The 12,787-nt window shown below is 35.4% G+C and overlaps 1 protein-coding gene across 1 annotated transcript in view; it reads right to left on the bottom strand.

Moving 5' to 3' along the window:
• The window catches only part of LOC139499213 (uncharacterized), a 327,861-nt gene that overhangs the window by 56,704 nt on the left and 258,370 nt on the right, over positions 1–12,787 (bottom strand). The window contains exons 3-7 of the mRNA XM_071287890.1: positions 10,975–11,040; positions 8,792–8,868; positions 4,727–4,809; positions 3,958–3,981; positions 351–439 (exon numbers count right to left, since the gene is read on the bottom strand). The gene's annotated coding sequence lies outside the window, so the exon portion shown is untranslated. The remainder of the gene's footprint in view (positions 1–350; positions 440–3,957; positions 3,982–4,726; positions 4,810–8,791; positions 8,869–10,974; positions 11,041–12,787) is intronic.

Genomic DNA, 12,787 nt, shown 5'->3' with positions numbered 1-12,787 from the left:
ACTTGTTTTTTTTTCATACTTCTGTTATTATAGTTCTAAAGTAAATTGTTGTCGTGTGTTCATGTACAATATTCAACATTTTGAAGTTACTTATAGTTTTCACTGTTTCACTGTGCTTTAATTTTAAGTAACATGTAGTTTTGTGTCTTTTTTTGTTCATGTACCATAAAAGGCTGTTTCTTCAAATGATTTTTCTATGAATTATTAAAATAAGGTAGTTTGAATGTGACTATTTTACTTACATCTCGATAATAAATGTCTGCACCATTCTGTAGACATAATTTTAAGGCTTCTGTATCTCCATCTCTAGCAGCTGTAGTAAGTTTCTGAAACTAAAACATAGAAATTACATTTAATCTTGATAATCAATGTCTGCACCATTCTGTAGACATAATTTTAAGGCTTCTATATCTCTATTCCCAGCAGCTGTAGTAAGTTTCTGTAAGTAAACCGTAATAAAAATATATTGAAATGAATGTCCTTACTGTTAAATTAGGTAATAATTATGTATTCTTCTGTTTAGCAACGACTACATAAATCAGTAGTATCCTTCCTTCAAATAACAGACAGAGAGGAATTCTTTCACAAAAACCTTACTGTAACCACTGAACAATCAAAATGAGTTCAAGGTCAGAAAACACCTGCCATTTGGACATATACACTTTACAGTCCTTCCATACACTGAATATACTAGATCTATTGCTTATAGTATCTGCGATATGGACCTGACCACCAAAACTTAACCTTGTTCACTGATTCATGAAATGAGGTCGAGTAAAAACTGTCTAACAGGCATGAAGACCTTGCAAGGTACACACATACCTAATATAGTAATCCTATTACTTATAATAAGAGAGAATTTAACATTACAAAAAATATTTTTTTCAAGTAGTCACTGAACCATGGAAATGAGGTCAAGGACATTGGACATGTGACTGACGGAAACTTCATAACATGAGGCATCTATATACAAAGTATGAAGCATCCAGGTCTTCAACCTTCTAAAATATGAAGCTTTTAAGATGTTATCCGCCGTCGAATCACTATCCCACACGTCTAGCTTTCTGCGACTAAAGCCACAGGCTCGACAAAAATTGTTAATCTTTAAAAAAAAAATTTTTTATAGAATCATGGACTAGATTTGGCATATCCTTGATTTTTCTTTCTTGTAGTATTTTCTGGACTTTCACCTTTGTCCTTTTAAAGACATGTAATACACTTTGTCCTTTAGTTGCCCCTACTTTTGTCCTTTTTAAGACACGTAGTTGTGTTTTTCATTCACTAAGTCCTTTAATTGCCTTTTAAAGACATGTAGTTGTGTTTCCTTCACTTTGCCCCTAGGTAATTTCTCATCCTTTTTCATATCAGCTAGTAGAAATCTCTCTATTAACTTAAAGAGATACATATATAAATGTATGTAGACTGAATAAATGTAGATGTGGGATATAATAAAGCAATGAGAATGTAACCTAACAAGACAAAAAATGTGTTGCATCAGTCAGCTCGTTATACCATAAAATAGATTGGTCTTATTCAACTCACATGAACTTAACAATGGCAAGGGGGGATAACTTCTGTATTTTATTTTTTTTTATGTACAAAAATTGTCCCAATATTTTTTTCAAATAACTCTATAGACCAACTTAGAGTTACAAATAAACAAGGATTCTGAAGGTACTACATAAATAATACACTATCTCCCACTTTAAAAATCTCCCCCCCCTTTCCCACCACCCTCAAAAGCTGTCCATCCTCAAAAGCTGTCCATCCTCAAAAGCTGCCCATCCCCTCCTACATTGATTTATATAATATTTAATAAATTAATATAATATTTAATAACTTAACTTAATTTAACCTAACTTAACTTATCTTAACTTAACTTAACTTTTAATTTCTAAAACACATGATGTCATAGTTTTTGTATTTTTTCTCATGTTTTAATGTTGTCTTACTTTCTTTAAATTATTGACTTTTGTCTCTGTAGTGTCGTAAATTTTTAAGTTTCTGGTCGGCATAGCATTAGTTCGGGGAACAAATGATTTTACACTTGCTCAAATACCAAAAATTCAGATATTTCTACGTCCTTTTTCTGTTTTAATTGACAATATCGGCATAGCATTGACAATCTTATGAATGTTTACATTAATGTATTTTTTTTTTGTGGATAAAATTGTTTTTAAAAAATACTAGAACAAACTTTGATAACGTGTCCTGTAAAGTTTATCAAAAGGACTTTTTGTACCTTTTCACATGGACTGGCTCATATCATATAAGATATATTATTAGAGACATCGTATAGAAATTATAAGATAATTCATATAATATATCTTATATAATTTTCTTAAGATGATATCCAATAAACTATATAAGATATCTTGTATAAAAAATATTTATAAGATATATTTCATATACTTAATGAGATATCTTATAAACTTTAGAAGATATCTTATAAAGTATATAAGATACATTTGTATCTTATAGGTATATACGATATTTTAAAAGTATATACGATATCTTATAATTATATACGATATCTAAGTATAAGATATATAAGATATCTTATTATATATATAAGATATCTCATATAATATATAAGATAGCTTTAAAAAATTAAATTATATAAGATATCTCATATATTAAATGAGATATCTTATAAAAATCTTATATGTTATATAAGATATCTTATAAAAATCTTATATGTTATAAAAGATATCTTATAAAAATCTTATATGTTATATAAGATATCTTATAAAAATCTTATATGTTATATAAGATATCTTATATATTATGAGATGATTTGAGATAATTTGAAATTCGAATAAATAGCTAAACTGCTAACTGTATAAAATATATAAGATATCTTATTATATATATAAGATATCTCATATAATATATAAGATATCTCATATAATATATAAGATATATTTAAAAAATTAAATTATGTAAGATATCTCATATATTAAATGAAATATCTTATAAAAATCTTATATGTTATATAAGATATCTTATATATTATGAGATAATTTGAGATAATTTGAAATTCGAATAAATAGTTAAACTGCTTGACATAGGTTTATGTTAGGTGGTATATATGCCTTGTTTACCAAAGTTAAGATGATAGTGCATCATGTGCAAAGGTATTCATGTAATACAACTTCCCTGGTCTGAATCCAATAAATTCTCCAATCAGTGTACAGGTGAAACTTAATATACATGTTCTGTTTTTATAGGTCAGAAAATGATATTATTTCTTTTTAGGTTGTATGCATAAAAAATTCCCAATTTGGATAAAAATTCCCAATTTGATGTTAAAGGGATCCATTTGAAAACACCTGGAATCATTCCTGCTCCCCCCTTTCCCACCACCCTCAAAAGCTGTCCATCCTCAAAAGCTGTCCATCCCCTCCTACATCATGTACATTCATACTTGAAAAATATTCGCTAAATTTCTTAAACTGCATTTTTGTTTGTTTTGTTCAGTTACTGAATACTGATTCAAAGGCTGTTTGTGTCACCAGTGTAATGAGTAGAAATGTTTTTGAGTTCACCTTGCTTTGTCCCAGTTTTGTAATTTTTTTTTGTTTTTGGAATAAGTAGTTTGGTAGTTCACTTAGAATTCTACTAGTTTTTATCTCAAGTTATCACATACTTGTATCTAATTGTACACTAAGGCCAAATAAAAAAGTATGTGTGGTTCCAGTTACATCTGAAAATAAGTTAGGGTAGGTAGGCAGGGATTTTTTTTATTTTATGTTTTTTCTTTACATTGAGTCTATGGGAGCAACATTCTGACTTTAACAGTGCTTAATTAAAAATGACTATAAAATCTTTAGGGTAGGCTTTTTTTAAGCCGAAAAAGTAGGGACGGTAGGGTTACTGGAACCACACATATATTTTTATTTGGCCTAATGGGGAACAAAACTACAAATGACAAGGAGACTATTAGGTAAATCTTACCTCATTCCAACTTTCCATTATAGCCTAAAAATAGAAAAGAAGAATTATAGTCAATATATACTGTTGAGTTTTAATTGAGGTATTTGTGTTATTGCCAATTGAAACATGATCACTATGAGTGGTAAAATACTGACCTAATATTTTTATCTTCTTATTTCATTCAAATAATATATTATACGATATTCCCGTGCTTGCATTTCCTATCATGATTTTCTTGATAGAGGGTTACTGCTCACAAGGAAGCTATTAAACCAAGAGTTCCAAATGGTGAAGTTGAAATCATCTCTTCGTAAATTTTACGGACGCCATCACGAGTTGGTTGACCGTTACGGAATAACCATTTCACAAATGATATCGGATATGTTCCTTACGTCGTAACTACAATCCCCTTCCCTTTCATGAATGTGACCTACCGAATTAGACTATTTACCGGATTTGTAATCACATAAGCAACACGACGGGTGCCACATGTGGAGCACGATCTGCTTACCCTTCCGGAGCACCTGAGATCACCCCTAGTTTTTGGTGGGGTTCGTGTTGTTTATTCTTTAGTTTTCTATGTTGTGTCATGTGTACTATTGTTTTTCTGTTTGTCTTTTTCATTTTTAGCCATGGCGTTGTCAGTTTGTTTCAGATTTATGAGTTTGACTGTCCCTTTGGTATCTTTCGTCCCTCTTTTATAGCATTGAAACAGTCATTTATCTCAACTTTTCTGCACTATTTAAAGTTAATGAACTGAACTCAAAACCTTAAAAATCTAATCACATACCTAAATAAGGTAAAAATGTATTCTACAAGCAGGGTGTGACTTTTTCCATCGAACACCAGAACATCTATTGCACTTTTCCAGATCTAAAAATTTCAAAAGTTTTATTTACCAGCATTTATAAAGACACACATAAAGAACAATATTAAATATCATATTGCAGCTTCTCAAAACACTGTCTATAATCAACTAGAACAGTCACATTAAATTCAATCATTTTTTTTATTCTGTATGTGCCTGTATGTGCCTGTCCACAGCCAGGACCTATAATGAAGCTGTGTACCATATTGGTGTTTCCTTCATTGTTGTAGTAGGCTGTTGGTTTTTCTTTTGAAATGTTTCACATTTTATCGTACCAAGGCTTTTTATAGATGATTATATGGTATGGGTTTTGCTCATTGTTGAAGGCTGTTGGACGACCTGTAATTGTTTATATCTTTGTCCTATGGTCTAGGATTAATTGTATCATTGTTAATCATACCACATCTCCTAATTATTATATGGTATGGGTTTTGCTCATTGTTGAAGGCTGTTGGACGACCTGTAATTGTTTATATGTTTGTCCTATGGTCTAGGATTAATTGTATCATTGTTAATCATACATGTACCACATCTCCTAATTATTATATGGTATGGGTTTTGCTCATTGTTGAAGGCTGTTAGACAAACTGCAATTGTTTATATCATTATTCTTCAGTCTAGGGATACGTGTATCATTGTTATTCATCACATGAACTTTCATGAATATTTTCTTTATACAATGAATTTGAATAATTTCAAACTATTGGGTAACAGAAAGAAGTTGCACAGCATAAACAACAAGAATGTGTCCTAAGTACACGGATGCCCATTCCGCATTATAATTTTCTATGTTCAGTGGACCGTGAACGGAGTAATCTCTAATTTGGCATTAAAATTAGAAAGATCATATCATAAGGAACATGTGTACTAAGTTTCAAGTTGATTGGACTTCAAGTTCATCAAAAACTTTAACTTGAAGCAGGACAGACGAACAAACGGACGGAAGATCAGACGAACAGAAGGACCCACAGATCAAAAAACATAATGCCAATAAATGGGCCATAAAAATTGCTAACATTCTACAAATCAACATTTTCAAGCAGTTCATCAAATATAAAATCATTACCTTCCATAGAAGCCAAGAAAAAGAAATGTTCATTGTACAATGAGTGTTGTATAATTTCAAACTATCAACCAATAGGATGTGGCTGTACGACAGATGTGAAAACAGGAAGTGGCTGTATTACAGATATGAGAACAGGAAGTGGATGTATGACAGATGCGAAACCAGGAAGTGGATGTATTACAGATGTAAAAACAGGAAGTGACTGTATGGCAGATGTGAAAACATGAAGTGGCTGTATGACAAATATGAGAACAGGAAGTGGATGTATGACAGATGCGAAACCAGGAAGTGGATGTATTACAGATGTGAAAACAGGAAGTGGCTGTATGGCAGATGTGAAAACAGGAAGTGACTGTATGGCAGATGTGAAAACAGGAAGTGACTGTATGGCAGATGTGAAAAAAAAGGAAGTGGCTGTATGGCAGATGTGAAAAAAAAGGAAGTGACTGTATGGCAGATGTGAAAAAAAGGAAGTGGCTGTATGGCAGATGTGAAAACTATTTACTCTGACTCTGTATTGATTTCCCTCATTTTGGAGAAACAGCAAATATTAATTTTCAAGTCTTTGGTTGAACTGTCCACGGTTCAAACCCACCACCTCCCACACTAAAGGTTAACACAATACCACAACACCGTGAAGATCTTTGGTTGAACTGTCCACGGTTCAAACCCACCACCTCCCACACTAAAAGTTAACACAATACCACAACACCATGAAGATCTTTGGTTTAACTGTCCAGGGTTCAAACCCACCACCTCCCACACTAAAAGTTAACACAATACCACAACACCGTGAAGATCTTTGGTTTAACTGTCCAGGGTTCAAACCCACCACCTCCCACACTAAAGGTTAACACAATACCACAACACCGTGAAGATCTTTGGTTGAACTGTCCACGGTTCAAACCCACCACCTCCCACACTAAAAGTTAACACAATACCACAACACCATGAAGATCTTTGGTTTAACTGTCCAGGGTTCAAACCCACCACCTCCCACACTAAAAGTTAACACAATACCACAACACCGTGAAGATCTTTGGTTTAACTGTCCAGGGTTCAAACCCACCACCTCCCACACTAAAAGTTAACACAATACCACAACACCATGAAGATCTTTGGTTTAACTGTCCAGGGTTTAAACCCACCACCTCCCACACTAAAAGTTAACACAATACCACAACACCGTGAAGATCTTTGGTTTAACTGTCCAGGGTTCAAACCCACCACCTCCCACACTAAAAGTTAACACAATACCACAACACCGTGAAGATCTTTGGTTTAACTGTCCAGGGTTCAAACCCACCACCTCCCACACTTAAAGTTAACACAATACCACAACACCGTGAAGATCTTTGGTTTAACTGTCCAGGGTTCAAACCCACCACCTCCCACACTAAAAGTTAACACAATACCACAACACCATGAAGATCTTTGGTTTAACTGTCCAGGGTTCAAACACACGACCTCCCACACTAAAAGTTAACACAATACCACAACACCGTGAAGATCTTTGGTTGAACTGTCCACGGTTCAAACCCACCACCTCCCACACTAAAAGTTAACACAATACCACAACACCATGAAGATCTTTGGTTGAACTGTCCACGGTTCAAACCCACCACCTCCCACACTAAAGGTTAACACAATACCACAACACCGTGAAGATCTTTGGTTGAACTGTCCACGGTTCAAACCCACCACCTCCCACACTAAAAGTTAACACAATACCACAACACCATGAAGATCTTTGGTTTAACTGTCCAGGGTTCAAACCCACCACCTCCCACACTAAAAGTTAACACAATACCACAACACCGTGAAGATCTTTGGTTTAACTGTCCAGGGTTCAAACCCACCACCTCCCACACTAAAAGTTAACACAATACCACAACACCATGAAGATCTTTGGTTTAACTGTCCAGGGTTTAAACCCACCACCTCCCACACTAAAAGTTAACACAATACCACAACACCGTGAAGATCTTTGGTTTAACTGTCCAGGGTTCAAACCCACCACCTCCCACACTAAAAGTTAACACAATACCACAACACCGTGAAGATCTTTGGTTTAACTGTCCAGGGTTCAAACCCACCACCTCCCACACTTAAAGTTAACACAATACCACAACACCGTGAAGATCTTTGGTTTAACTGTCCAGGGTTCAAACCCACCACCTCCCACACTAAAAGTTAACACAATACCACAACACCATGAAGATCTTTGGTTTAACTGTCCAGGGTTCAAACACACGACCTCCCACACTAAAAGTTAACACAATACCACAACACCGTGAAGATCTTTGGTTTAACTGTCCAGGGTTCAAACCCACCACCTCCCACACTAAAAGTTAACACAATACCACAACACCATGAAGATCTTTGGTTTAACTGTCCAGAGTTCAAACCCACCACCTCCCACACTAAAAGTTAACAATACCACAACACCGTGAAGATCTTTGGTTGAACTGTCCACGGTTCAAACCCACCACCTCCCACACTAAAAGTTAACACAATACTACAACACCGTGAATATCTTTGGTTGAACTGTCCAGGATTTAAACCCACCACCTCCCACACTAAAGGTTAACACAATACCACAACACCGTGAAGATCTTTGGTTTAACTGTCCAGGGTTCAAACCCACCACCTCCCACACTAAAAGTTAACACAATCCTACAACACCGTGAAGATCTTTGGTTTAACTGTCCAGGGTTCAAACCCACCACCTCCCACACTAAAAGTTAACACAATCCTACAACACCGTGAAGATCTTTGGTTGAACTGTCCAGGGTTTAAACCCACCACCTCCCACACTAAAGGTGAACACAATACTACAACACTGTGAAGATCATCGAGGCTGTCTTTATGGATTGATTTGTTTTGTTCTCTTAAAAAAACATATATTATACAATACATACTAATAAATAAATACTGATGAATGTACTTCTGAGGTCAGCCTAATTTATAAGTAACGTTGTGTCGTCATCTAAAGCATCTGTGAAAAATAACTATAAATCATATATACTTGTTTAAGCCCGATATATATGTAAAATTGAAGTATGACTAACAAATACTTCATTCGTACTTGTTATGAATGTTTCTTATAAACATATCAATGTGTGTGTGTTATCTCCCTGTTTCAATAAAATAAACTTACAGTTATAAGTTATATGGTTCGCTATTGACCCCCTACGGATCCGTAGAGGGTTAGTAAAATCCAAAGGGGCTGAGGCCAAAGGGGGTAAGTAGTGAACCATATATATGATATAACGAATTTATCGCACATGGGACTTTTCCTGCTGTGTTTTGTATAAAAATAAACAATGAAATACAACAACATCAATAGATGACGTCACCATTAAAAATAGACAGACGTCATGAACCCATATGAAATTTACTAACCCCATACAGATCCATAGGGGTCACCATGTGACAGCGTTAAACCAATCACGTCATAATTTACCCGTGGTGCGATAAAAAGGTATAATGTGCAATTATTTCCTTAACATGAATAAATCCTAGATTTAATGGCCCGCTTCATGAAAATGAAGACCTTATCATATGAGGTTATTTTTGAATCGTTGACTATATATTGACCTGTACACATCTCCATTCTTGCTTTGTTGGGTTGCTGTCATTGACATATATCTCACTTAATTTTTCTATAGCACAAGTTCAATGCTTATATTTGAAGACAAATAACATTGTAATGATGTTATCACATTCTTTGTGTCTTGTTTACTATAAAGACATTGGTGGTATTTTGAATGTAAAAACTATATGTTGATTATCTCCCCTTATAGAGTTTGAATATTTTACATTATCTCCCCTTATAGAGTTTGAACATTTTACTTTAACTCTTCTTTTAAAGTTTGGACATTTTACATTATCTCCCTGATAGAGTTTGAATATTTTACATTATCTCCCCTGATAGAGTTTGAATATTTTACATTATCTCCACTTATAGAGTTTAAGGAAGTACACCACTAATTCATGGTCCCATTGCTTTCTATGTTAAATTCCTCCGTTTCAAGAAGGCACACCCCTTTTGTTTTAAGTTCAAATAAAGTGGCAATCATTGCATTTCAAAGCAACACTTTATGGTGTTTTCTACTGAAAAAATCAACATACCTTTAATTGCATATAAGAAAGAACTGGTTCCCGGAATTTCGGATGTACCAAAACAGGCACTTCAGATCTGACAAACAGACAAAATGAACCCTCTTTTTAAAATTTGATGCAGTTTTTTTAATATTCAAAATTAAAAGTCCAAAAGTGTTCTACAATGATCACCAGTCCATCAGCTTTCATTTCATACCAACAATACCTAAATATTCTACATATTTTGAAAGTTACACTCATGCGTAGGAACTATTTTGTGTTAAATATGTACTACTTTCTGGTATGTGCTTTATGGCCTGGCCTTAATTAGTGGTGTTACACCTTAAACATTTTACCTTATCTCCCCTTAGGGATGACATCAAAAGATCGATGTAGGATAAAAAACTTAAATCAAATAGTTTGGGGGTGGGGGGTCAACATTGCTGCAAGTTTTGTTAATCTAAAATCGATTTTACATATATCCATATAGGTAAATCAATTTTTCCCAAATTAAGTTAAGAAGGGGGTAGGGGGGTTAGCGAAAAAATTATGTGAATTAAGTTTTTTATTCTACATTGAACTTTTGATGTCGTCCCTTATAGAGTTTGAACATTTAACATTATCTCCCCTTACAGAGTTTGAATATTTTACATTATCTCCCCTTTTAGAGTTTAAACATTTTACCTTATCTCCCCTTATAGAGTTTGAACATTTAACATTATCTCCCCTTACAGAGTTTGAATATTTTACATTATCTCCCCCTATAGAGTTTAAACATTTTACATTATCTCCCCTTACCATGCTTATAGAGTTTGAATATTTTACATTATCTCCCCCTATAGAGTTTGAACATTTTACATTATCTCCCCTAACCATGCTTATAGACTATAGAGTTTGAACATTTCACATTATCTTCCCCTATAGAGTTTGAACATTTTACATTTGAATCAAATTTCAATAGTAAATGATCCTATATAGTTCACATATAATATACACTTACCTATAATAACAACTTGGCTGGACAAGGATCACATTAACTATAATAACATCTTGACTGGACAAGGATCTAATAAATACAAATAATAGATGTTTAAACTAAAAATATGGCTAAAAAAGAAAAAGAAATACAACAAAACACAAAACACAAAATTAACAATGAAAGACTGAGCAGGAAACACATCAAAAGTTTGGGTTATCTCAGGTGCTCCACATGTGGCACTTGTGTTGCTCATTAACCCATCAAAAGTTGGGGTTATCTCAGGTGCTCCACATGTGGCACTTGTGTTGCTCATTAACCCATCAAAAGTTGGGGTTATCTCAGGTTTTCCACATGCGGCACTTGTGTTGCTCATTAACCCATCAAAAGTTGGGGTTATCTCAGGTGCTCCACATGTGGCACTTGTGTTGCTCATTAACCCATCAAAAGTTGGGGTTATCTCAGGTGCTCCACATGTGGCACTTGTGTTGCTCATTAACCCATCAAAAGTTGGGGTTATCTCAGGTGCTCCACATGTGGCACTTGTGTTGCTCATTAACCCATCAAAAGTTATGGTTATCTCAGGTGCTCCACATGTGGCACTTGTGTTGCTCATTAACCCATCAAAAGTTGGGGTTATCTCAGGTGCTCCACATGTGGCACTTGTGTTGCTCATTAACCCATCAAAAGTTGTGGTTATCTCAGGTGCTCCACATGTGGCACTTGTGTTGCTCATTAACCCATCAAAAGTTATGGTTATCTCAGGTGCTCCACATGTGGCACTTGTGTTGCTCATTAACCCATCAACAGTTAGGGTTATTTCAGGTGCTCCACATGTGGCACTTGTGTTGCTCATTAACCCATCAAAAGTTGGGGTTATCTCAGGTGCTCCACATGTGGCACTTGTGTTGCTCATTAACCCATCAAAAGTTGAGGTTATCTCAGGTGCTCCACATGTGGCACTTGTGTTGCTCATTAACCCATCAAAAGTTGGGGTTATCTCAGGTGCTCCACATCTGGCACTTGTGTTGCTCATTAACCCATCAAAAGTTGGGGTTATCTCAGGTGCTCCACATGTGGCACTTGTGTTGCTCATTAACCCATCAAAAGTTAGGGTTATCTCAGGTGCTCCACATGTGGCACTTGTGTTGCTCATTAACCCATCAACAGTTAGGGTTATTTCAGGTGCTCCACATGTGGCACTTGTGTTGCTCATTAACCCATCAAAAGTTTGGGTTATCTCAGGTGCTCCACATGTGGCACTTGTGTTGCTCATTAACCCATAGAAAGTTTGGGTTATTTCAGGTGCTCCACATGTGGCACTTGTGTTGCTCATTAACCCATCAAAAGTTTGGGTTATCTCAGGTGCTCCACATGTGGCACTTGTGTTGCTCATTAACCCATCAAAAGTTTGGGTTATTTCAGGTGCTCCACATGTGGCACTTGTGTTGCTCATTAACCCATCAAAAGTTTGGGTTATCTCAGGTGCTCCACATGTGGCACTTGTGTTGCTCATTAACCCATCAAAAGTTGGGGTTATCTCAGGTGCTCCACATGTGGCACTTGTGTTGCTCATTAACCCATCAAAAGTTGGGGTTATCTCAGGTGCTCCACATGTGGCACTGGTGTTGCTCATTAACCCATCAAAAGTTGGGGTTATCTCAGGTGCTCCACATGTGGCACTTGTGTTGCTCATTAACCCATCAAAAGTTTGGGTTATCTCAGGTGCTCCACATGTGGCACTTGTGTTGCTCATTAACCCATCAAAAGTTGGGGTTATCTCAGGTGCTCCACATGTGGCACTTGTGTTGCTCATTAACCCATCAAAAGTTGGGGT

The sequence above is a fragment of the Mytilus edulis genome, chromosome 12 (assembly GCF_963676685.1).
Source record: "Mytilus edulis chromosome 12, xbMytEdul2.2, whole genome shotgun sequence".
NCBI lineage: Eukaryota > Metazoa > Mollusca > Bivalvia > Mytilida > Mytilidae > Mytilus > Mytilus edulis.
Note: the sequence above shows the minus strand (reverse complement) of the source record. Positions and strands in the feature narration are given on the sequence as shown.